The following is a 27828-nucleotide window of genomic DNA, read 5'->3' on the forward strand; positions in this document are numbered from 1 at the left end:
CACTTCCCTGTTCCCACCTCCGTGCCCGCCCTCCATCCCTGATTGGTTCCCCATTGTGGTGCATTAAGGCCTATCGGCCCGCACAATGTCCCGTTTGCCCACCACAAAGAAATCAGAGCAGGTGAGCACGAAAAATAGTAAGGACCAAATTGCTTTATTTTTAATCCCAAAAAGCCCTATTGCGAGTCCTCTCCCCAACCTGCTCCCAATTCCTGGATCCTGTCTCTCTGCCTGCCCTCCGTCCCTGATTGGTTCCCCCTCTTGGTACACTAAGGCCTATCGGCCCGCACAATGTCCCGCTTGCCCACCACAAAGAAATCAGAGCAGGTGAGCATGAAAAATAGTAAGAACCCTCCTGGGCCTTTCGTCCGTGATATTGCTTTATTTTTGATCCCAAAAAGCCCTGTTGCGTGTTCTCTCCCCAAACCGCTTCCACTTCCCGGTTCCTGCCTCCCTGCCCGCCCTCCATCCATGATTGGTTCCCCCTCTTGGTGCACTAAGGCCTATCGGTCCGTACAATGTCTCGCTTGCCCACCACAAAGAAATCAGAGCAGGTGAGCATGAAAAATAGTAAGGACCCTCCTGGGCCTTTCGTCTGTGAAATTGCGTTATTTATTATCCCAAAAAGCCCTGTTGCAAGTCCTCTCCCCAACCTGCTCCCTCTTCCCAGGTACGGCCTCCCTGTATGCCCTCCGTCCCTGATTGGTTCCCCCTAATGGTGCGCTAAAGCCTATCAGCCCGCACAATGTCCCGCTTGCCCACCACAAGAAATAGGAGCATGTGAGCGTGAAAAATAGTAAGGAAGCTCCTGGGCCTTTTGTCCATGAAATTGTTTTATGTCTGATCCCAAAAAGCACTGCAGTGAGTCCTCTCCCCAACCCGCTCCCACTTTCCGGCTCCTGCCTCCCTGCCTGCCCACTGTCCCTGATTGGTTCCCCCTAGTGGTGCACTAAGGACTATCGGCCTGCGCAATGTCCTGCTTGCCCACCAGAACAGCTGAGCGTGAAAAATAGGAAGGACCCCTTTCGTCTGTGAAATTGCTTTTTTTTTTATCCCAAAAAGCCACGTTGTGAGTCCTCTCCCCAACCCGCGCCCACTTCCCGGTTCCCACCTACCTGCCCGCCCTCCATCCCTGATTGGTTCCCCCACGTGGTGCACTAAGGCCTATCGGCCTGCAAAATGTCCCACTTGCCCACCACAAAGAAATCAGAGAAGGTCAGAACGAAAAATAGTAAGGACCCTCCTGGGCCTTTCCTCTGTGAATTTGCTTTATTTTTTATCTCAAAAAGGCCCTTTTTTGACTCCTCTCCCCAACCAGCTCCCATTTCCCAGTTCCTGCCTCCCTGCCCGCCCTCTGACCCTGATTGGTTCCCCCTCATGGTGCACTAAGGCCTATTGGCCTGCACAATGTCCCGCTTACCCACCACAAAGAAATCAGAGCAGGTTAGCGCGAAAAATAGTAAGGACCCTCCTGTGTTTTTCATCTGTGAAATTGCTTTGTTTTTTATCCCAAAAAGCCCTGTTCCGAGTCTGCTCCCCAACGCGCTCCCACTTCCCAGTTCCCGCCTCCCTGCCCGCCCTCCGTCCCCAATTGGTTCCCCTTCATGGTGCACTAAGGCCTATCGGCCCGCACAATGTCCCGCTTGGCCACGACAAAGAAATCAGAGAAGGTGAGCGTGAAAAATAGTAAGGGACCTCCTGGGCCTTTCCTCTGTGAATTTGCTTTATTTTTTATCTCAAAAAGGCCCTTTTTTGACTCCTCTCCCCAACCAGCTCCCATTTCCCAGTTCCTGCCTCCCTGCCCGCCCTCTGACCCTGATTGGTTCCCCCTCATGGTGCACTAAGGCCTATTGGCCTGCACAATGTCCCGCTTACCCACCACAAAGAAATCAGAGCAGGTTAGCGCGAAAAATAGTAAGGACCCTCCTGTGTTTTTCATCTGTGAAATTGCTTTGTTTTTGATCCCAAAAAGTGCTGTTCCGTGTCCTCTCCCCAACCCGCTCCCACTTCCCAGTTCCCACCTCCCTGACCACCCTCCATCCCTGATTGGTTCTCCCTCGTGGTTCACTAAGGCATATCGGCCCACACAATGTCCTGCTTGCACACCACAAAGAAATCAGAGTAGGTGAGCGCGAAAAATTGTAAGGTCCCTCCTGGGCCTTTCGTCTGTGAAATTGCTTTATTTTTTATCCCAAAAAGCCCTGCTGCGAGACCTCACCCTAACCCGCCCTCTGTCCCTGATTGGTTCCCCCTTGTGGTGCACTAAGGCCTATTAGCCTGCACAATGTCCCGCTTACCCACCACAAAGAAATAGAGCAGGTGGGCGCGAAAAATATTAAGGACCCTCCTGGGCCTTTCGTCCGTAAAATTGCTTTAATTTTGATCCCAAAAAGCCCCAATGCGAGTCCTCTCCCCAACCAGCTCCCACTCCCCGGTTCCCGCCTCTCTGCCCGCCCTCTGTCCCTGATTGGATCCACCTCGTGGTGCACTAAAGCCTATTGGCCTGCACAATGTCCTGCTTGCCCACCACAAAGAAATCAGAGCAGGTTTGCACGAAAAATAGTAAGGGCATGCCTGGGCTTTTCTTCTGTGAAATTGCTCTATTTTTTTATAGCAAAAAGCCCTGTTGTGATTCCTCTCCCCAACCCGCTCCCACTTCGCTGTTCCCGCCTCCCTGCCCGCCCTCCATCCCTGATTGGTTCCCCCTTGTGGTGCACTAAGGCCTATCGGCCAGAACAATGTCCTGCTTGCCCACCACAATGCAATCAGAGCAGGTGAGCGCCAAAAATAGTAAGGACCCTCCTGGGCCTTTTGTCTGTGAAATTGCTTTATTTTTTATCCCAAAAAATCCTGTTGCGAGTCATCTCCCCAACCTGCTCCCACTTCCCGGCTCCCGCCTCTCTGCCTGCCCTCCGTCACTGATTGGTTCCCCCTCTTCGTACACTAAGGCCTATCGGCCCGCACAATGCCCCGCTTGCCCACCACAAAGAAATCAGAGCAGGTGAGCATGAAAAATAGTAAGGACCCTCCTGGGCCTTTCGTCATCCCAAAAAGCCCTGTTGCGTGTCCTCTCCCCAAACCGCTTCCACTTCCCGGTTCCTGCCTCCCTGCCCTCCCTCCGTCCATGATTGGTTTCCCCTCAGGGTGCATTCAGATCTATCGGCCCGCACAATGTCTCACTTGCCCACCACAAAGAAATCAGAGCAGGTGAGCGCCAAAAAATAGTACAGACCCACCTGAGCCCTTTGTCCATGAAATTGCTTTATTTTTTTATCCCAAAAAGCCCTGTTGTGAGTCCTCTCCCCAACCCGCTCCCACTTCCCTGTTACCGCCTCCCTGCATGCCCACCATCCCTGATTGGTTCCCCCTCGTGGTGCACTAAGGCCTATCGGTCCGCACAATGTCCCACTTGCCCACCACAAAGAAATCATAGCAGGTGAGCATGAAAAATAGTAAGGACCCTCCTGGGCCTTTCGTCTGTGAAATTGTGTTATTCATTATCCCAAAAAGCCCTGTTGCAAGTCCTCTCCCCAACCCGCTCTCACTTCCCAGTTCCCGCTTGCCTGCCCGCCCTCCATCCCTGATTGGTTCCCCCTTATGTTGCACTAAGGCCTATCGGCCCACACAATGTCCCACTTGCCCACCACAAAGAAATCAGAGCAGGTTAGCGCCAAAAAATAGTACGGACCCTCCTGGGCCTTTAGTCTGTGAACTTCCTGTATTTTCCATCCAAAAAGCCCAGTTGCGAGTCTTCTCCCCAACCCGCTCCCATTTCCCGGCTCCTGCCTCCCTGCCCACCCTCCGTCCATGATTGGTTCCCCCTCAGGGTGCACTCAGGCCTATCGGCCTGCACAATGTCTCGCTTGCCCACCACAAAGAAATCAGAGCAGGTGAGCGCAAAAAATAGTACGGACCCTCCTGAAATTGCTTTCTTTTTTTATCCCAAAAAAGCCCTGTTGTGAGTCCTCTCTCCAACCCGCTCCCACTTCCCTGTTACCGCCTCCCTGCCTGCCCTCCGTCCCTGATTGGTTCCCCCTCGTGGTGCACTAAGCCCTATAAGCCCGCACAATGTCCTGCATGCCCACCACAAAGAAATCAGAGCAGGTGAGCGTGAAAAATAGTAAGGACCCTTCTTGCCAATTATTTGGATGAATACTTAAAATCTCTGATTGGGTGAGTTAAGTAATACACTTATATTTTCTTTATTTACACATGAAAAACAACAAACTATAAAATGTGCTATTAGGTTTTATTTAAAAAATGCAATTTTGGTTTTCTCTTTCTTATAGAACATATTTTCCTCTCCTGATGAACCATTATTATTTACAATGGGGAAACGTGTGTCGAGAGAGACATAGCAAGGCATAGAAATTCCCTAAAACACTAAGGACTAATATTTACCAATTTTGGAGAGCTAAAAATTAAAAAGTGTGGAGCTAACACCTCATATTAATTTGTATCAATAATCAAGCAACTTATCTGGAAATCTTACATCAATCTGTATAAAGGAACTGTGAACAATTAATGTGGAAATGTTAATTTGTACCAAAAATCAAACAACCTATGTGGAAATCTCACATTAATCCATGGAATTGTGAACAATTAATGTGGAAAATGTAAGGTGTGAAGACAACACCCAACTGGAATATTCTTTTTTGTTCATCCTATAATATATTGTTAAAAAGAAAAAGAAAAAACGGACTCACCCTTGAATACATTTTTGAATAAGGTTGGCGCATGTGAGTAACCTCTCTAAATCCCCCCTCTTTTTCCCAGGGCATCACCCTGCCGAGAGGTCCCGGGTTCAAATCCCGGACGAGCCCCCAATTTGTAAGAGGATTCAATTCGGCACTACAGCCAAGTCAACGCCAAGTCTAGAATACTGAATGAAAACCCTTATTGATATATCTTTATGTCCAGTTCATGCGTTCTGGATGACTACCCCTATATAACACCCCTCTCTCAGAATCCCCCTGACCCCACTGAGCCAAGAAGTAGTTCTGTTTTGCAAATTAAAAGGTTTATTTGAGAAGTAAAGCAATATATATCTATCACACTTTATAATAAATTAATAATTGAATATCACACTTAATCTGATATGATAAAGATTAACAACGGAGAATCTGGCACTAGCACACTTCTTGATAATCACTAAGGGGTTGACATGAAATGGATAAGATAGCAACAATACTTTTATGGTTTCCAATGGATGCAATGTGGAATGAAATGCAGTACAGAAAATAACTTGATAGGATTTCAGCAAAAGACAATGTAATCACTTTCTTGGACAATTCACCCCCCCCCCCTTTTATGCAATGCAAGGAAGTGGAAGGAAGGCACACAATTCTCAGAAATGCAATTCAAATGTAATTCAGTTCACCCCAGCAACTTAGACTACGGAAGTTGAAAACACAGGCCCAAATGCTTTTAAATGTGCTGGAAATGAAGAAAAAAAAATATGCTAAAATGCTTTTAATTCCCTCTAGAGGTTCAGGGTGAGTGAAATCAAGTTAATATTAGTCCAGGCTCACACTAGCAATGATTCAGGGATGATTAGCAGGTTAAACGAATTTCTGGCAAATGGAAGGCAAGCAGCAGCAGATTTTTACACGTGAAGAAATTTGCAAATCGCGGCAAAATTCGCGAATGCGTGTTCCGCGATTGCGGTAAAACTATAAGGGGTAGGAATGTGTTCCTTGGTGCGATTAAAAGCTAACATTCTAAGCTTTCAGATGAAAGTTACTGCAAGTCTCTAGGACAAAAGGTCGCGGAGATATGAGCGATTTAGTGAAGGTCGTTTTTGGTTTTGCAAATTTTAAACGGAACACTTTTTCAGCTTTAAAAATGATGGCAGAATAACACAATTGCTAAGCTGCAGTTCTACTTAGATTAAAAATGGATTGAATTATATGATTTTAACTAAGAGATGTGTTCTGAGTTTTGCTGAGTACTCACAAGAGATTTTGAACCGGAAAGCGACTTGGTCACGGACTTCAGTCTGGTCAGGTCTTCCCGAGTTCCGCTCACAGCGCCTGGCCTCTGGAACTGCTCACAGCATCGGGGTCAGCACTCCGGATACAATGGCCTGGTCTCTGCTAGGCACCGGTTCTCTGGGTCGGGTCCTGCCTTCTCTTTGGATATTTCTGTCACCGGGTTCTTGCAAAAGTTCTTGGCAAAATTCAGACGGCGTCAGCCGGCTGTCTGAAGAGTTCAGTTGCAAAAAGATTTTCAGGCCTGTTGACAAATACTCTTGCTGGCAGTGGCCTTTTTGGTTAAGGTTCTGTAGTCTCTGTTTATCTTGGAGTCTAAGTGTTGGCTCCTTGAAGGTTGATGGAGGTAAGTATGGATTTTTCCGGCAGAGCGTCCCGCTGCAGATGGAAATGAATGTCTCTACCTAAGTTTCAGTGGTCCATTTATATGTTCTGCAAGTGGGTGTGTGTGTTGGTCATAACTAAACTTGCCCCTCTCACTTGTCATTGGTCCAGCTTTCATTTCTCCCCTGATTGGGGGAGCTAAGTTGTGTCAGAGTGATGTCAGCCATTTATGATCTCTTGAAAAAACTCCCCTGTCATCTGTGCACCCAAATCTATATATGATCAAAATACATATTTCACAGTTACACAGTTGTTTGAAATTACATACCCATGTCACATATCACATGAGGTATACTCTGTCCCAAATCTGCTGTTTCTAAGAGCTTGCATTCAAAAATGGCAACTTTTAGCACTTTTTAATGTGCTAAACAACATTGGATCTTCATTAAATTTTATACAACTGTTCCTCACATATCTACCCACATACCAATGCATTTTCGTTTGTCTAGCTGAAACAGGGAGTCTGTAATATTAATAAACAGCAGGGTTTTGTCCCAGAATATCCCACAATTTGGAGTTTGGGCTTAAATTAAAGGTACATTTTTTAAATTAAGTCTCTCAAAGTTATACATTTCTGTCATTTGATTACAAAGAGTTTCAGTCCTCAGAGTGTTGGAGTCCGCCTCCAAGACTTGGGTGGGTCAGTCACATGTCTTCTGGCAGGCAGGCCTTTGTTGACAGTAAAACAGTAAAAATCAACATATTCCTTTCAGAGGAGAGGGGCCATTGTGTGGTCTCTGGGAAGCTGACATCAGGAGGCCAGGAAGCCACTTTGCATTTAATTAACAGAACCCTGTGATTTCCTGGCTTCTTGTGTTGAGTTCTGAAGTGTCAAGAGTTCTCAGGACAGGCAACCCCTTTGAACTTTTGATGAAATGAGACCCCTTTCTTTGCACTAGACAGTTTTGCAAGACAGCTCTCCTGTCAGAGTTTAGACCGCCAGCGCCACCCTCAGGATTTTGCGGTTACTGCATCCCTCCTTGGGATTTTTTTTAGATTGATTCATTTCAGCAAGTGATATTCCATGGAGTATATTGTCCATGTTCAGGACATGGCATTGGTGTGTTTCTGAAGTAAAGTAATTCTGTGCCCATGATTTTGCCATATTTGACATTCAAGAAAAATGAATTCCCCACAATTCTAGGTGGCTTTTGGCAATCAGCATTGCCATTCCCAATGGTTTCAGACTACTGTGCGGGTAGTCCAATGGTGGTTTTAGGCAGTGCCCTTCTGTGCCCATAACATCGGCAAAATGAGTGGCAGCCTATTCTTCATGCATTTCCCTGTGCATTTTCTGGGAAGCTCTGGCCATCATGATGTTTTCCATGTCAGTACTGCACAGTTTTGAGGTAGGGCTCGGATGCATGGGTAAATACATCCCACAGTGGCTAAGGGCCCCGAGGCAAAGGGCGGCTCCTACATTGGCGGCTCCAAGATGTGTCTGCCGGTGTCAGCAGGGGAAGCCAGTGGCCAGCTGTCAACAAAGTAAGTGTGGCATGGTTGGGGAGTAGAGCAATTACTCTACTCCATAAAACTCCTGCCACTCTACATTACCCTACCTCAAAGTTGTGAAAATTAGCATGTGCCACACTCAGATAAGAAATGTGTATACTAGCCTCTAATGTCTCTAGTCATTAGCCTGCATCGCACCTAGATGGATCTGTGAGCACTAGCATGTGTCACAATTAGAAATGTGAATATTAGCAAGTGTCACACTTGGAAGAACTGTGAATGTTGGCACGAGCCACACTTTGATAGAATTGTGCACATTAGCCTACATCGCATCTAGATAGGACTGGGAAAGTCAGCAAGTGCATACTTAGATGGTATTGCGAATGTTAGCAAGTCCCACTCTCAGAACTGTGAGTATTAGCAGTATTAGCAGTTGCCACACTTAGATAGAATTGTGAATGTTAGCATTTGCCACACTTAGGCCCTCATTACGAGTTTGGCGGTAACGATGCCGCTATTGGCGGCATGGCTGCCGCCAAAATCGCCTCGGGGTCCAGGTCCTCGGAATGAGGACTTAAGGGGCCATTCCGAGTTCAGAAGGCCCGGTAATTCCTCCGTCCAAGGACCCGGACACGGTCCTTCCCCATTCCCATTTCGGCCCCCATAGGGCTGAATGGGAATGGGAGGGGGAGCAAACAACGAGCCATTACGAGATGGCCCGTTGTTTGCTCCCTCTTCCCCTCGCGGGACCCTGTAAGCACGCCTGGTTTTCCAAGGCGTGCTTACCGTGTTCCTCGAGGAGAACTCGTAATGCGGCGGTACGGGGTGATCGGCGCCGGCACCTTTTACGGTGCCGTTCACTCCGTACCGCCAGGGTCGTAATGAGGCCCTTAGAAATGTGAATATTAGCAAGTGTCAAACCTAGAAGAACTGCGAATGTTAGCATGTGCCACACTTAAATATAATCGTGAACTTCAGCCGGCGTCGCATCTAGACAGGATTTGTGAATATTAGTATGTACCACACTTAGATAGAATCATGAACTTTAGCCTGCGTCAAATCTATAGCATGTACCACACCTAGAAATGTGAATATTAGTAAGAGTCACACTTAGAAGTACTGTGAATGTTAGTACGTTCCACAATTAGATTGAATTGTGCACATTAGCCTACGTTGCATCTAGATAGGACTGGGAAGGTCAGCAAGTGCCGTACTTAGACAGTATTGTGAATGTTAGCAAGTCTGACTGTCAGAACTGTATTAGCAGTTACCACACTTTCATAGAAATGTGAATGTTAGCATGCGCCACACTTTGATTAAACCATACCCGTTAGCCTGCGTCGCATCTAGATGGATTTGAGAATATTAGCATGTATCACACTTAGAAATGTAAATATTAGCAAGTGTCACACTTAGAAAAATTGTGAATGGTAGCACGTGCCACATCTAAATAGAAATGTGCACATTAGCCTACGTCGCATCTAGATAGGACTGTGAAGGTCAGCAAGTGCCGTACTTAGATGTTGTTGCGAATGTTAGCAAGTCCCACTCTCAGAACTGTGAGTAATAGCAGTTGCCACACTTACATAGAATTGTGAATGTTAACATGTGCCACACTTAGATAGAATCGCAAACTTTAGCCTGCGTTATATCTAGATGGATTTGTGAACGTTAGCCTTTGCCGTACTTAGACAGAATCATTAACTTTGGCCTGCACCTCATCTAGATGGATCTCTGAATGTTAGCATGTGCCACACTTAGAAATGTGAATATTAGCAAGTGTCCCACTTAGAAGAGCTCGGAATATTAGCATGTGCCACACTTGGATAGAGTTGTGAACATCGGCCTGCGCCGCGTTCAGATAAGACTATTAACGTTAGAAAATCCCACAATTAGAGTTGTGAATGTTAGCATGTGCCACACTCAGAATTGTGAACAGCAGCCTATGTCACAACTAGATGGATCTGTGACCATTTGCATGTGTCACACTTAGATATAAATGTGAACAACAGTCAGCATCGCATCTAGATAGGTCTGTAAAGGTCAGCAAGTGCCACACTTAGATGAAGTTGTGAATGTTAGGAACTCCCAACTTACAACTGTGAATATCAACATGTGCCACACTTGATTTGAATTTTGGACATCGGCCTGCGTTGCATCTAGATGGTATTCTGAATGTTAGCAAATCCCACACCTAGAAAGTGAATATTAACAAGTGGCACACTTGGATAGAGTTGCACACATTGGCCTGCGTTGCATCTAGATGGGACTGTGAAGGTTGGCAAGCATCGCACTTGGATGGAATCGCGAATGCTAGCAAGAGTCCAACGCTCAGAACTGTGAATACTGGCTTGTGCCTCATTTGGATATAACTGTGGACATTGGCCTGCATCGCATCCAGAAGGGACTGTAAACATTAGCAACTGGATGCATAAAACAAAACCACAGCGACTAAGAGAAATATAACCCATTAAACAAAACCTCAAATTTCTGCATACTTAATTCACGCAAAAGCCCACACAACCACCTCTCTCACAGCAAACCGCACGCACTTCACCAAACCGCAACAACAAACAATCAACACAGGGACCGCAACAACAGCACACAAGTACTCGCTTCGATCCTACACACTCAAGCTCAAAGCACGGTGAAAACCAATCTGAAGCTGCCAACAATACGCCACCTTCTCACTATCCTACACCCTCTTCACCCACTAACCCAACCCCCCCCAACTCTTTGTTTAACAGATCCATTTGAGCGCCTGGGGATCAACTCCGTTGGTGACGGTGCGCTATATAAATACCTTTAATATTAACATATGCAGACATATAATAAAATACACTTTTTTTAACAATCTTGTTATAACCACAGCTATTCTACCCGTGGCTATGAACACCTTCTTGTAGACGCAAAAACATGTACATATTTTTCATACTCAAAAACACACATAACACAGGGGTAGAGGTGAGGGCATGGAATCAGAAACACATCTAAAAAAGTGTGGTCCAAAATCCATGAAATAATATGATTAATGCACAGAAATGTGTGGTTTCATACCCATGGCTATTCTTCAAACCCACGACCCTATCACAATACATAACATCCACAAATAAACACTCAAACAAATATTAAGACATGCCAATTGCAATAAATACCTTAATACAAAAAATATTGTTGCCTCACACATATTGAATATCTTAAAATTAACAATTTCATATTCTTTGACAGGTAAAATATGTCTTTTTTTACAGAAACCTCCTGGTTTATATATCCATGAAAAGGCCAGGTTAATGTCATATGTTGCAATAAAAGACAATGCCCCATTCTATATTGATAAAGAAACCTTTATACTACGGGAAGGTATGTGTATTAGCAGGGCAAAAACTGATACAATTATCATGTTTTGTACAATAAACCATACATTGGTGAAAATGCTCTACTCCCATCCATTTCCGCAAGACAGTATTACTTGCTAAATATTTAAATCTTAAACATGCCAGATTAAATTGGTGAGGAATACATATATGCCACTCAAGATAGGGTTCCAAAAACCTCGGAGATGAGATTAGAAAGAATGGTTTACTAGGTGATTTTAAACATTCTACAGTGTCTCTTTCATTGGAGAATTGTTTCAAGTCATAGCATTTTTGCTCTTGCTAAACTATATTCACCTACATGTTCAGTATTCTCAAACCAGTGGATAGCATTAATTGACTTAAGCCTCTTTTATATATAGTCTAGTAACGTAGTAAAAATAAGCCCACATACATTTCTGCTTTGATTCTGGCGTCGAAATCCATCAGTCCAGGGTGCAGATGTGAATGAAGATATAGATTATCTGTACTTTTTTAAAGAATTTGGCACAGCATATACAGAAGTATATACTAACTAACTAAATTATTTTTTATATAGCGCACACACACCCGAAGGCCTCAGGGCGCTGAACTATAACTTATTATAAAGTGCTATCACTTTTACTTTTTAGCCGAAGCATAGACCAATCTGCAGTTTATTGCAGTACGCTTTGCTTAAAATACTGACTTTATCGTCAGTATACTTGCAGTTTAATTATAAATTTTTTTAGGGATGGTATGTGATGAATGGGCTAGCTGTATTAAGAATGCTGGAATATAATTAGAAGAACATTGTACAGTCTCAATTATTCTCACAGGGTGTCTGCAACTGCTGGCAAAGGCATGGTGTACAGCAATCCACCTGCACAGACAGATAACAGTAGCAGAAGCAGCATAAATGCATGCAGTATTCTCGGATATTTTCTTTGAATGCATGTTCGTGGCCTTCAAAAGAATCCTGCGAATTGACTATGGGAGCGTCAGCTACTGAGCGAAGCCTCCAAATTACCTCAGCCTCAGAGCCATTGAAGAGAGGTGCAAAAGCTTGGAGCAAAAAAAATAGATTTGAAATAACCATCATCACTATAAAACATTTCACTCTATTCGCTCTTACAGTACGCCTTACAAAGAATTAAACGAGTTCGATAGCAAGTGGGCCTTGTTATCTGAAGGCTCTCTTTCTGAGAAGTCACATCTTTCCAAGCAAATTGAATTACCTCAGAAAAACAGATAAAGAACAAGCATCCATCTCTCTGTCACTTCTACTCCATGGAGAACGAGAGAGTAGCTACAGACGCCTCACCAAAGAATCAGTCCTAATCTGCTGCGCCATTGGGCCCAATTCATGGCATATTTGCCCGGTTCAAAGTGAATTTGCACTGCTGAAAAGTGACTTTGTACTGCCGACAGGCACCCTGATTCATGGAGCCGTGCAAAGTGTATGTTTGCTGTGCAAAGTCCGGGCAAAGTCAGTGTATAGTCATTTTTGCAGGACAAAATGACTGTGCACTGACTTTGCATGGTAAAAATACACTTTGCACGGTTCCATGAATCAGGGTTTGTGTCAGCAGTGTAAAGTCACTTTTCAGCAGTGCAAATTCACTTTGAACCGGGCAAATATTCCATGAATCGGGCCCATTGTCTTTCTGCAGCCCTGAGCACACAGTGCCTCGGGCATGCACGGGTACAGCCTGGCCGCATTATTAAGCAGAACCGGAAACCCGTTTGCATCCGCCAGTGCAGGGTCTTGTGCTTGACATGCAAAGCGTTTTTCAATGGGACTTTCCGTTTGAAGAAACACATTTGTAAATTAGGCTCAGTAGGCCTTTGGAGGTCGCCAATTCAGTGAAGTCTTTGCGCAAGTGTTTCCCAATTTGCGCAGGAATCACAGTATTTTGTTTTAAAGGCTGGTCCCATCCGCTGAAGTGAAGTAATGTTGATGCTTTTTTAATCATTATTGTCATATAGCATTATTATTGTAATTTCAGTAGTAAGAATACATTAGCAGAATGTTTTTCAGGGCGAAGTAAAACGTTTTGCCTGCAGCACGGCCAATATATTCCAAAAGCTATGACCAACTCTCTGTTGCACAGGTTTGTAATGCTTTCTGAGTCCTGGATTTTGTTTCCAAGCTTTTCCCTGTAACATCCAGCACCAGTGGTTAACATAAGGCCCAATTAAACATGAGCACTTTCACGATTGGCATCATGTCATTGAACTGGAGTCCTGGGAGTGAATCACAATCCTATAGAAAAGGATGGTCTTCTAGGAGTGCTGCAAAACAAAAGAGGTGATGGCTGGAAGGTTTAGCATTAATCTTAACCTCTGGCATTGCTCTGAGCAACCTTTCAGATCATCGTTCTCCGCCTGCCAAGCCATTACAAAAGGGGAAAAACCATATGCAAATCACGGTTGGTCCCACCCCAAAAGGGGCAGTCTAACCTGAACTGCTTGGTGACATCCCTTTTGCACAAGACCACAAGAATCCCCAAACATCTTTCAGCCCTCAAGGACGGCCGCCATTTGAGGTGGTTTTCAGTAGTGCAGGCTTCGAGGATTGTGCATGAGGGCAGATGTCGACTCTTAAGGGCTAAATCTGATATTAGGAGAGCTCAAATTGTGGAGAGCTCGAGGAGCAATATATAGGGATTTGAAAGGCATCTTTTAGGGGAGACGGAGCCAATGCATCATAGCTAACAGGAGCCATGAAAGTGAGAAGATCGCGTTCAAGGACAAGATGGACAGCAGCAGTCTGAATTATCTGGCATTCATGCAATATAGCTTGTTGTCATAATATAATCATGGCATGAGGATAACTAAATGTTTGCTGGCCAAAAGAAATACAAGGGGGAGCAAGAGCTTCTATGAGTTAGGCCCAAATGTATACCACAACTTAGCTCAGAGGTTAAAAGGGTTATGCAGACAGAATTAGAGAGTATACCGCTATTGCCTTATGTAGCATTGACAGAGGGCAGACTATACTCTGCAGAGAGGTAGGATGACAGGGGAAATCTCTGCACGCAACAGTATTGTACTAATTAAAAGGAACGGTCATCACATCTATATAATAATAGCACTGCTTACCAACACACTAACACTGCTACACTCCCCTTTTCTGCAAGAGAAGAGACAATAGATCCACCTTGATTTCTGCAAAGGTCAGTTTAAGATGGGGCTCTGAACTGCACAGATGACCTTAAAGACATTGATAATTCATTATTAAGAGCAGGGAACTCAAAATAAGTCATAAGGAAAGGTTCATTTCTGGGGTCATGGTAGTGATAGGGAATCTAACTATGTTCTAACCCCTAAGGGAAGCTCTAGTGATCTGGTTGCCTAGTTGTCTTGAGCTGTACCAATTCTGCTACTTCAACTATCGTACCTTTTGTTGTTGCTGGTCTAACAGCATCAAACGGTTCTTCTGGGGATCCTTAGAATCATGACCTTTGACCTCTTCACCCGAGTCACTCGACTCGAACGGCCCATCCACTCAGCAGCCTCTTCACCGTTGAACCAAATGATGAACCAACCCCTATGGCCCTCACAATCCACACTTCTCCGAGCCTTGACTTTGAACCGCTTGACCTCCTATTCGACCTCTGCTACATCAATGCGACTTCTGTACCCAAACTGCTGAACTGCATGTTAAAACCTGTTCACTGCTGCCCCATGCTAGCTGAACATGTTGTTGCCACGGCTTGAACTACAAGCTTTATATTGCATCTACTGTCTTTGAATCACAGCTCAACCTGCCAACATCTTTTCTGCTGCTCTTAATCGCCAGTCAAACCAACCCTGGTGAATCATCGAGTCCCAACCCTTGAAAACTGCACGAAACCACTCAAATCAAACTGTGCATCCATTCTCCAGCCTCTTCATCACTGAATCAGCGATCGAGCGGACCCTGGTGGCCCTCATGATCCGCATCCCCTCAAATGCTTCATTCCATCGATCCAGTAAGAACCACGCATCCAGTCACCAGCATCTTGCACCAACTGTCAACCCAGCCCTTGTGGCTGGCCCTAATTATCTGCACTTCTTCAAGCTTTGCATTTGAACTCCAGCAAGGAAGGTTGACCCTTGTTCATCATCTTAAACAAAGCCATCGCTACACCCAAACCTCATTGAACTGAATGAAAAGTATCAAAAACCCTGGTTTGATGGCACAAGAAGTGCAAGAAGGCATAAATGACTATTAACTCCCAACTCCCGCGAGCCACTTCTGGGCTCCAGAGACTGGTTAGGTCACCAATATCCCTTTTTGGAACCAAGAACATATGCGTTTACAAACATTTTTCTTTTTTTACTTGACTTGAACCTCTGATTCATAGCTTTGAGTGCTACATCTTTTCATATATAAATATTCTGTGTTCTTTCCTCAGGGGCGGGTTTTGAATAATGTTTTCTATTAAGTTATTATAAACCCTTGATTGGACATTTACTTTATTTTAGACTGTTGCACTATTGCTGTTTGGGTTGCTACTGGATCACATGCACACCCATCTTGAGAGTATAGCCTTTCGGTCGGCCCAAGTTACCACAAAAGGCGAAGGAGGTATATCTCTTATCTGTGCCGATTTTACCTATATGATTGGGATCACTTTTCTTTTGTAGCAGTTTCAGGGCTGAGTAGGTGCTTTAGCCACTACTCCTGTGGGGCAGATGTCATTTAGTCACACTGTGTGCAACTTTGTTTTGGGAAGGCTGTCATTTCACCGTGCATTTTATGATTTGTCTTTGAACTGTGCACAGTTGACGTTTACATGTATTTCCATTGGTCACAAGGCTCACCCATATATATTCACACCAATGAAACCTCTTTTTAGAAACTGCGTATATGGCTTTCCTGGGATAGCCACCTTTAGTTAGTTCCTAAAATTCAAAATAAAAACTCTGGTGAGTACATACACAGATTACTTTCTGTCACACTTGGATACCAGGGCATAAACTGTTGTTGCAATAGAATGATCAGAGAGTAAGGGGAGAGGTTTACAAAGAGTGATGGCAAATGAGGCAGCTTCCAGTGAACCTGTTGACTGTAGGTGTCAAGGCCATATTGCATTCAAAGCAGAAGCCCATATTGGGACTTGGAACATACAGGATGGCAACTCTGATTTCCAAGCTCAGGCGCCTCAGAGGTCAACCCAGCTGCCTACAAAAAAAATCACCTAACTCTTATCAGTATTTCATTGTAGCCAAAGACTTGCCAATCAATGGCCTGCTTTCTCTTCCTCATATAGCAAAGGTTAAATCCAGGATCCCTTCCCGGACATGCTGGGCCCCGGACATCTTCCTCCAAACCGAAATAAAAGAATTGATCTGCTGCCTGGGTGAGGTCTGATAATATGTCTATAAAATGCTTTGAAATAAAACAGAAGAATCAAATAGTGAATGGAATTATCCCTTTCTACTGATCCATAAACCACATGTTAGCAATGGATGCTGCATTGATTTCAGCTAAATCAATACTGTGTTACAATTCAACACCTGTCCAATTCTGGGGTTGAGGATGTCAATGCCACGTGAAATATATCTCCATGCTGGACTTAACCAAAGCTCTGCTTTATTCCTTAGATAAAGTCTAGGGAGCTGTGCATTACTATTATACTCTAGTCCTTAACAAGTCTTCTGATAGTCACATACAAATGTAGAAGAAATGTTATTCTAATTTGGTTTTACAGCACTATATACAGGGCTACATAATCACTAGGTATGAGACTACAGACACATTAAGAAACCCGCAAGTAATTTGTAAATGTGTTCATTTAGTGAGAAGCCAAAATCTGCAAGCACTGTAAATGAAAAAAGCAGATCGTATTATTGGATTGTTGTCACTCTTCTCTTCTCCTGTAGAAACCGAAGGCAAAACAGCATTGTGTACCTGCCTGCACAGTTGTTTCCGCGCATCATTCTCAGGGACTATTGCATTATTCACAGTCTCTGTTCTGTCTCTTACCATTATGCACCAACATAAAGAAATACAGAAAATCGGTTTGCATATGCCTGCAACTCCATTTTCTTCTGCCGCCACACTACTTATCCATATTGAAAAATCAAGAGATACAGACCGTGTTATGGAGTACATCCTGCACACTAACCCACTGATACAGCACCTCTCAGCTGCAACATGAAAGGTAGAACAGTGTGTACCTACCATGTGGCTACGTTTTCCCAGCTTTTATTCGAAAGGCAGCATCATTTCCTTTAATATGCCCTTGTGGCTCTCAACTCAGCCAGCTAGCAAAGTAATATGTAAATGATCACGTTGAACCTGAAACCCATGTCCAACACGGCCTCAGAGCCCTCCAGTGACTTTGTCTTTGTACCCATTTGCTGCTGCACCAGAAATTGACAGGTCACAGAAGGTCTTCCGCTCAGCAAGACCTTGTGAAATAATGCAAACCCCTTATGCTGGAATCCAACCCTTGTATGAGTATTTGACTCCGGATCTGCCCAGAATCGACTCAGATGACAGAAATACAATAGATACATATGATCCATTCCTCTACAGCTCAGCGTGTAGGAAAAACTGTGATGGCTTGCTATTTGACAAGGGTGTAGAAGACTTGGCTTTTTACTGACATTAATGTAATAAAATGATGCAGGTAATTCCATCTCTAAAAGGTTAATCTGCTGAGCAGATTACCCTTTCATAAACTCCATCCCAAAAGCAAAGTGTACACCTGCGCACTGTATTGCATCGCCTGCCCTAAAAAAGCAAAGAGCAGGTTCAGGTCACAAGTTCCCTCTTGACAGCTGAAGTGACAGCAAACGTCACTGCAGCAAAGTGGTGGCATTTAAGGTATGCACCCTTGTTCCAAATACTACATAACTACAAGAATGTTGCCTTGGCAGCAAGTTAAGCTGTAAATATAAGACATGCCTGAGTTTAGGGTATGGTGGGCAGCATCCCTCATAGTTATCCAAGCCACATCAAATTGATATCACTCATGCATCAGTCCGGTAAACCCAGTTCAGTTGTGGAAATATTATGTGTATTCTCGATAGACAGGCTGGGTCTTGCTCTATTGGCAGGAATGTAGCCTGGGGGTTGCATCTTTGTTCCTTTGTAAGGTCAGATAACACCCTTTCCCAGGGAGAACCAATCTGCTGGAAGCTGGCCTGGGAACAAGAAGAAGGAAACACCCATTCACAAAATGCTTTGTAGTGTACAGTTCAGAAAGGAATACACCATCTTGTTTCTCTCTGCCTTGCCTCTTGTGACGAGTCACAGGATCTTGTATCTTCTCCCCAGAGGGGAGCCCTTCCCTGTGAGCCGAGGGAGTTGAGGCTGCTCCCCAATAGTCCCTCTAGGGATGGAAAAAAGCAGGAAGACCTCAAAGGAAGAGACTCCCTTCAAGGGGTGAGGACTCCTGTCTTGTGAATGGCCTTCCTAAACTCTTATGCCCAGAATCCATGGCTCCATTGACTCCTTCTCTCAACCCATCTGAAACTACTAATATATTTTATTGTGAACTGTAAGATCAAATAGGACTGAGACAATGAAGAAACCAAAGAAACATACCAAAGTACTGTGACGAGGTGGCCACGAGGAGGCATGCATATAACTTCAAAGGCATTGATGACCACATTGACGCTATGCAGGGTTGGTTCCAACAATAAATTTAAAGACCAAAGAAGGACTAGAGGTGTTTTGGAGCAGGAAGAACATCGATGGAAGCTAGTGAGCATTCTGCAGGACCCGGGAAATTCAAATCCACGCTGCCCGAAATGTCGAGAGGCAATCAATCTTGCAAGAAGAAGCTGGGAAGAACCATGTGTTTCAGAGTAAACCCAATTCACTACTGAGGCAGGAAGAATCGAATGGTGCCGTGGCCTCTCCGAGGTGGACTGTGTGATCCATAAAACACACCAATACTGCTGCAGCCAACGGTCTGTGGAGCTGGACTGACCAAGAAGGAGGAAAGCAGGAATACTTGCTGATTGTGTGCGGAACCAACAGCAACCCCAGGAAGAACCACTAGTGCTCCCCAGTGAAGATATAGGTAACAGGAGTTGCAGGAAATCTGGGTGGGGTCCATGGAGCCCAAGGTGTCAGGTATTCTGCAGGAGTGATCTCCCTCATCACAGTATTGATGTTCAGAGAACCAAGAGTCAAGTACTCTTTGGGAGTGATCTCCCTCATTATAGTAGTGCTACCCAAAGAACCAAGAGTCAAGTAATCCTCAGGAGTGATCTCTCTCATCAAAGTAGTGATATCTATAGAGCAGAGAATTAAGAATCAAGCCTTCATCAGGAGTAGTCTCCCCCATCATGGAGGGGGCACGGAAAATCATAAAACTCAAGAGTGCCTTGAGAGTGAACTCCCTCATCACAGTGGGAAAGCTAATCCATGTGCAAGATGCTAAAAGGACCACAAACTGTCAGGGAGAGCTCAACCAATAATCAAGATATAAAAGGTCCGGACAAAATGCCAGCACTAAGAAAAAAAGTTGACAGAGCCTTAAATATGTTGTTTACAAATCCTTTGGAGGAAGTAAAGAGACTATTCAGGAACAGACCTCATAGTTATTTTAGATAAACTAGGAGAAGGGAGCCACCCTCCTGGTCCAGGTGTATTTGGTCAATAAGAACCTGCAGCACGAGACTCCTGTTAAGTCAAAAAAAGACAAAATTGTTTCACCAGGAGAAGGGAGCCATTCCCCGTAATAAGAAGTTCATAGAATCCATTATTTGGTTTATTTTCAAGTGGAATGGATACAGTAATGGGTTTGGGCAGAGGATGGTATTTTGGTTTTTACTTACACCCTGACAAGCACCCGAGCTATTCCATTTTAAGGTAGGGAAACCCCCTCTAGAAATAGGGGGAGGCAGGTTCTTTTAATTAGTTGACTAAAAGTATATAGCCAAAATGTTAACACCTTGTCAGCCTCCTTACTCCATCATGCCACACTATCCTTCCTGTCCCACCTGGTATCGCACAAAGATGTGTTGGTATGATGTCAGAAGGGCAAAGTCCACTTCTTTTAGGAACAGTGATTGGACACCTAAAGTGACTGGTTTTAGACAAATAACTTGGGGACTTTTACCTTGAAAGGAAGGGGTCTCACACCACTTTGTTGAATCATGTTTTGGACTCCAACCCTTCAAGGAGATTTCATCGGACCCTGTGTTGGAAGAATTGCTCTCTTCATAGATCTATGCCAATGAGCTGAAGACTGAGTGTCCAAGGCAGTGGCAGGATCTGTTCCCTAACCATCCCCTGGGACCATTGGGGGTGAACCTGCTGCTGGAACAAGACCTGCCTATCAACTAACCACAGTGGCAGCCAGCACTTCACCTTGTTGAAGGACCCCTACAGTTATGTTGAAGCCTCCCTGTGTTTGAGAGTCAGAGAACAAGGACCCATCTTGTCTCTGGGTCCCTGGTGTGGAACTCACAGCAACCTGAGAAGTGACCTTCTGTTGTAGCAATACCTGCCTCTCTGCTAGCCACAGCAGCACCCATGACCTGACCGTGCTAAAGGACCCCTGCATTTGTGTGCCCGCCACCCCGTGTTTGGGAGTACAAGAAAATAGCTCACCTTGTTCCTGAGCTCCTGTATTGGGACTCACAGCACCTCAAGAGCTGGAATCCTAGTGTTTTTCACAGTTTATCTGCTTGGAGCCATGTTCCAAGAACTATACAACAAATGTGCACCACCAGGACCTTCTGTTACTGAGTTTTGCACTCTCCTGATCTTCAAATTGCTGGCAGTGTGCCAAGAAGTCTGATTTTGTGCTGCAGAACCACCACAAAATGCAGAAAGATACTATTGACTGATAACTGCCTCCCTGGTCCATTTTGGGCCATAAAGACTGGTTAGGTCACTTGTATTCCTTTTCCACCCAAGAACATATCCTTTTAAACCATATTGTGATTATTAATTGCCTTACACTCCTGATTCATCACTCAGAGTGCTCCATTCTTCTATGACAACTGACAATTTGTCAGTAGAATTACTATGCATAAAAGGCAAATAAGGTAATACAGTGGTTTTCAAATCGTTTCTTGCATGTTCTCCACTAGTGTCTTTCTTTGTATGGGTGGGATGGACAGGGGATCTTTAGCCACGTTAGATAACCTAAGGTTAACCAGTGTTTTGAGTAGGTCATTTATCCATTTTGATTTCATTTTGTTCCCTATATTCAGTATATATTTCAATATAGTTCAAGAGGGCCTTATCATTACGACAGATTGTTTACCAAAGTAGTAAGGAGCCAATTCTCAATTGATCACTTATCGATGAGAGAGAACGTTTTCATAATATAAGAGTTCTGCTGCCATTCCAGGAAAAACATCCAATGGCAAGTGCAGGAATCAGAAAAACGCCATATGGCACATCTATACCGAAGAGTACTCCCTACTTCGCTTGATAGGCCTTTAGTGTGGGAACGGCGGCAGCCCTGCAAAGAAAAACATAAAAGCCCAGAATTTGACAGAATGATTTATATTGGTTAAAGATGAGAAGATATGTGGTTAAGTGTCTAAAGTGCAGACTGGTATCAAATGCAGTGTTAAAGAAAGTGTGTGGTCCTGAACAAATGACTTCATTTCACTTTGCCATATCTTCCAAAATTGCAATGTCGGGTATAGGTTCCCTGTTATGGGAAAAGGGAGATAGGACATCAGGTATAGGATTGCGTTATGGGGGGCTGAAAGCAAGTTGCCAGTATTGTTTTTAGGGGTTGAGGAAAAGTTATGACAGTTATGGGTTTTGTGCTTGAAGGTTTGGGGAAAAACTACAAGGCATGCATTTGTTTGTGGATAGGCTTACATTTGGCTCTTAGAGCCAAGCCATGCGGTATGGCTCAGCTCCGGCTTGGCTCTACCCATGGCTCCTTTGGCTCTTAGGTATTTGTCTCTTGGTCTCCAACTGCAGGAAAGGTCCACATTTATAAAGTTGTTGTCCCATATACAAATACATGGTTGCCAATAAAATGGGTCTCCTTGATTCCTCTGATCAACTGCCTTCACCCCTATTGTTTGGGACTGTAAACAGCTCCAACAGGTAACCAAAGGGGTGCACTGTCACAGGCTATGGATAGATTCATCCTGGGGTTGGCAGGGGGACTGGTGCTTGCATTCATTGGTGACATATCTACAGTGGAGTGTCCTCGTTCTTTGCCGCAAAATCCATAATGCCTCGCATCTAGTGGAGTTGCTGCAATGCAGAACGAAGAAAGAGCATTTGCAAGACATGTTGCTTAGATTTGCCGATGTTCTACCTCCCTTAGAGCAAAGGACTTTGCCTGGAATAATTCTGACCATATCACTCATCGCTGTATAGGGTCCAAGGGTCTATATTGATCGCATACACATTTTTAGAAATCTTCCTTCTGACCTGCTCGTGAAGTGAGAAACTGTCACTTGGGATCACAGAAGGCTTCCTGTTTGCTGGAGCTTTACATGTGTGTAATCAGCTCTAATGGGGCGATGCTTCTAATCATACCACTGGCAACATGTTTATTTAGCCTAGCATGCCATTTGTAGAGTGCTAACTGGGCCAGTGAGTTTTAGCATAAGGTTTTGTGAGTTGAAATAGAACCCCACTGCTCTCGGGCAGTTATTGGCATTAGCAGACGTTAATGGTTAACATCATTATTTGCCTGACCTGTATCTTTTAGTGATGCACACATATAAAGCTACATGTAACTTTTGTCTCTGAAACGTGGATATTTCAGATGCTGGTGTGTCATTGTACTGAGCACAACATACGTGTACAGGCACTGACTATATGGTTGCCAGTGATTAAGTGTCTTACACCCTCATCCAGAAGTCAACTCAGTAGTAACCACTGACATCCCTTGTTATCCACCAAACACTTTCACTTTGCATTCACAAAAGCAAAAAAAATAAACTCCTGAGCACTATCTTGCAGATGGCAATCTGTCAAAGTTGCTTCAGAGATTCAGAGCTTTCTGCCCATTTTCGTTGTCACAATGAGGCATACATTGGAGAAAAAATGTGCAGCCTTGTACAACATAATCAGGTGGTAATACTTTGTAATACTGCATGTGGGGGATACCACCAGGCCAAGAAACAGACAAGTGTAAATACCACTCATTTATACAATTAGCCCCAAAAACAATAAGATGTTAATTGTGTGATGGACTAAAAAGAAAAATAAATGAATATCATTTGCCAGGTTGATAATAAATGAAATGTGAGTAGATGCATGTCTAAATGAGTGCATGAAATGACATGTAAGATTTAAGCATGATAATCTTTATATATAAAGCTGAATGTATGTATGTGTCTGGCTATACTTAATCCTTGCAGTGGCTGCAAGGATTAAGTTAAAAACCCTCTGCATTATACACAAGTCCTTCTGGGGCCTGGGACCTCATTACCTTCAACTCTCTCTTCCTAAATACCTTCCTTCTCGGGCTCTTCGCTCATCTGCCTCCAACTCCCTCAGGGTTATCCGCTTCTCCAAGCAACGAGTTGTGGTCGATCTCTCTCCTCGGCTGGGGCCTCCCTCTGGAACAGCCTTCCTGCCTCCCTGAAACTCGAGGAGAACCATCTCCGGTTCCGGAAACACCTCAAAACCTTCCTCTTTGCTTCTGCTTTCTCTGCCTCTCTCCCCTGCTGAAATTCCCTGCCGATTCTGCAACGGTTTCCTGGCCACCCTTTCTGATCTTGGGGCCAGGTCCCGCCTTTTACTCACCTGCCCTGCCTCCCTGGCAACCCCCTTCACTTGGGGACTGGTTCTGAAATCCCTTCAGTCCCCTTACCAGCATTTATGTCTGCTCTTACCTTGCACTTGCCACCATCAGGCTGTTTTATTTATCGTATTTATTCTTCTTTCCCATGTACTGCACTGCACTTTCCCCTTTCCCTTCCCCTTGCACTGTTCCCTTTCTCCCTACCCCCGCACTTGCGCGATCTGAATGACACCTGGCCTAGTAGGATCGTTGTCTGTCTTCCCTGTTTTCCCCTCCCTTGCCTTGTCGCGCCTTGAAACACTTCTGTATAGTCGCGTTATAAATGCCATATCATATCATATCACACAGTTGAACCCACGTCCACCAAATTTGGAATGGATTCCTAATTTGTCTGTGGAAAGATTGTAGTCTATGTTTGATGCAAAGATCTTACATGCAAAATACTTTGGGGATGTGTGTGTGTATGTTTGTCCAGCTAAGCAAATCCACACCGTTGAACCCACTGCTACTAAATTTGGCATTGATTTCTCATTTGTCTTTGGCAAGATTGTAGTCTATGATTGGATGCAAAGAATTCACTCCGTAGACACCCTCATATCCTGATGCTCACTCGATTCACTACAGTAGGTCTAGAAGGAGGCAACATTTGGAAAAGTGTCTGAAGCAAAATGTTTGATGTGTTATTTATTCCTTTGACATTTATTACTACTGCATACAGTTCAGAAGTGTCTGTTAAAGCACAATCAATCAATATTACTTGGATATTTTCTCAAACGTGCTGAAGCCATTGAGTGACTGAAACATGCCGCACAAAAAACGAACATCACTTGGAAAAGCTCCATTTGATGCAAACGAAAATCATTATCAAGAGCTTCTGAAACACAACAACAAACAGCAGGATGACTTGCTGACCAGAGGACAAGAGAAACTTTCTCCAGGGCAAATGAGATGCCAGAGCAAACTGAAGCATGGCTTTGTGACATGAGAACAAGAGCAATATCTTTCATGGCACATGAGACACCAGAGCAGACTGAAGCAAGACTTGCTGACACGAGAACAAGAGCAACATCCCCCAGGGCACATGAGACACCACTCGATCAGGCCATGGACAATGCAGGGTATCCCAGTTAGTAAACTATAACAGGAAGAGGTGGGATGGAATAACGTACCGACAATTTGTAAATGGGGCATAAAGAGCATCGGGCATGAAGTTGGATTGTTAGATAGGATGTGCTTTTTACGCATTCACCAAAACAGAAAGGTCAGATTACACCATCATTCAATGAAAAATAAAGGTAGAACTGAGAATGACGAGCAGGAAGAGATAAGGCAAGGCAATAAAATAAGTGTGTGTAAAAGAGGGGAGGGGAGTGAGGAAATGTCATTTACGTTGAATGTGAACTATTTCCCCGAATACAGAACAGATGCAACCAAGATACTGCTTTAAATGCCATCAAAACAAATAGTTTGTAGCAGCAGGTGGTTACATTATTTAACAAATTATATTCTGTTCAGTAACATGAATGTGTGCTCAGTTCAGAACCTTTTGTCATTTTCATTGATATGCTTGTCTCTTGTATTATGGCTCTGCTTAGCAATGTTTAATGAGTGGGAACACCTACATGGACAAATGGATTTTCACGTGAAATATGGACTTTCAGATTCTGCCCAGCCACAAACTGCATTGAGTGTTTCCATTAGTGGGAATACGAAGCAGATGCATGTGGATTTTACAAAATACACATCTGGATCTCAGTCCATCAGTCTCAATCTGACCAGTCTCTCAGCCTCATTCTCTTGGGATCAGTTTTTCTTTCTCAGCCTCTCAATCTCTCAATCACTCTCTCTCAGTCTCGCAGTTGAAATCTCAGTCTGAGTCTCTTAGTCTGATTGTCATGCTCAGTCTCTGAGTCTCAGTATCTCATTCTGATTCTGTGCTTTGCAGGTGGCGTTTTTCTTTATTCTCCACTTGATATTCGTAGGCTCAACAAATAGGAAGGTGTCCATGTAGACGTTGGCGTTGGCATTTGTCAGGTGGAGCAGAACGGGATGACAGAATCATAAATTACCATCCCTGCCCCTGCTCTGACACACAAATCTGTCAAAATGGCACTGTGCAAAGAAAACGCATGTAAATTGTTACAAGATTATTCTTTGCACACCATGAGCACCCTAAGGGTCTGATTCACAGAATGTTTTCCTAGGGGAATGCGTCGTTATAAAACGCTTTGTGAATCAGGCCCTAAGACTATAGGAAAATGACCCCTGTGCAGATTTCACCGGTTCGATCATTCTTCAAGTACTTTCTTTGACAGACTAGAAGCAAAACAGCATTTCCTGGAGAATTAAACATTTGTTAGGTGCAACACTCACTACCTGGTAAAGATAATTTCCTGCAAACCCTCTCTGATGATGCATAGTTCTTCCCAAAGGTTGCTATCCAGAGGTGGAGAGGATTGAAGGACACACCCTACTAATCATGTAATCGACATACCCTGGTGAGCCTCTAATCCCCACCCTACAGATTGATTGGCAGCTGCAGAATGCGAAGATCCAATGTCTGCCTGCAATTTATGGAGTCTGAATCATGGCTGTCTCTTAGTCTCAGTCCGAGTCTCAGTTTCAGTTTCTCAGCATCTCAGTCGCTATCTCTAAGTCAAGGTATCAGTCGGATTTTCAGACTGAGGCTTTCAGTCTAAGTTTCAGACTGCCATTCTGAGTCTGTGCACCGCAAACAGCATTTGCATGATTCCCTATGGTTCCCTATGGAATCTGCCTGAATTTTGCAGGTGCCAGAACTAGCCAGAACCAGGAAGATTTTCTTACAGAATGCAGCAGCCAGACTCCTCCTCAAGCTACCCTGAAGAGAACACATCACACCCGTGCTAAAAATACTACACTGGCTACCACTAAAACAACGAATAAAGTTCAAGTCCATGTGCATCACGCACAGAGCAATACACAAACAAGGCGCAGAATTCCAAAGCGACAAACTACGCCTCCATCAACCGACAAGAACTCTAAGATCAAGCACCGACATATGCCTGGAACCAAAACCCTACAACAGAAAAAAACTCAGAGGATCCTCTTTCTCCCACCAGGCACCCAAAACCTGGAATGACATACGTAAGAATATACGGAACACAACAAACCACCTAGCATTCAGGAAACTCCTCAAATCATGGCTCTTCACAGGGTAACCACAACGGAGATGAACCAGAATGCGCAGACATTAAAACAACGATGAAAAGAACTCCAATCCCAGCCACTCTCAATCTGGACAAACACTCAAACCAAAGAACAAACCACCCGACAGAGCATAAGATATCATGGAAAATAGCCACAAAAGGAGGGCTCCAGAGACTGAACACATACTTAGACACAGACGAAAGCCCTCAAGTGACTCGCCCACTCGCACGTACCGGACGCACCATATCCAGACCGGCAGACGCATTTAGATAGAATTGAGAATATTAGCATGGCCACACTGGGATGGAGTTGTGGACATTGGCCTGCGTCGCATCTAAAGGGGACTTTGAATGCTAGCATTCCCGCCCTTAGATGGAGTTGTGAATGTTAACATGTCTACATTTGGACAGAATTGAGAATGTCAGCCTGCATCGCATCTAGGTAGGGCCATGAGTGTTGGCATGCCCGCACCTAGGTGAAAGATGAATGCCAACATACCCATACCTAGATAGAATTGTGAAATATAAGCATGCGTCACATCTAGATAGGACTTCGAGCGTTAGCATGCCCGCACCTATGCGAAACCTGAAGACTAGCACAGGCCACACCTAGAATTGTGGACACTGGCCTGCATCGCATCTAGATGGGATTGATTGAAGGATAGCAAGCCTGCGCCTAGATGAAACTTGAAAGTTGGCGTGTGCCACACTTGAATTGTGAACACCAGCCTACGCTGCATCCAGATGGGGTTGCGAATGATAGCATGCCCACACCTGGACAGATTTCTGGACG

The sequence above is a fragment of the Ambystoma mexicanum genome, chromosome 1q (genome assembly GCF_040938575.1).
Source record: "Ambystoma mexicanum isolate Mex_15411 chromosome 1q, UKY_AmexF1_1, whole genome shotgun sequence".
Classification (NCBI taxonomy): domain Eukaryota; kingdom Metazoa; phylum Chordata; class Amphibia; order Caudata; family Ambystomatidae; genus Ambystoma; species Ambystoma mexicanum.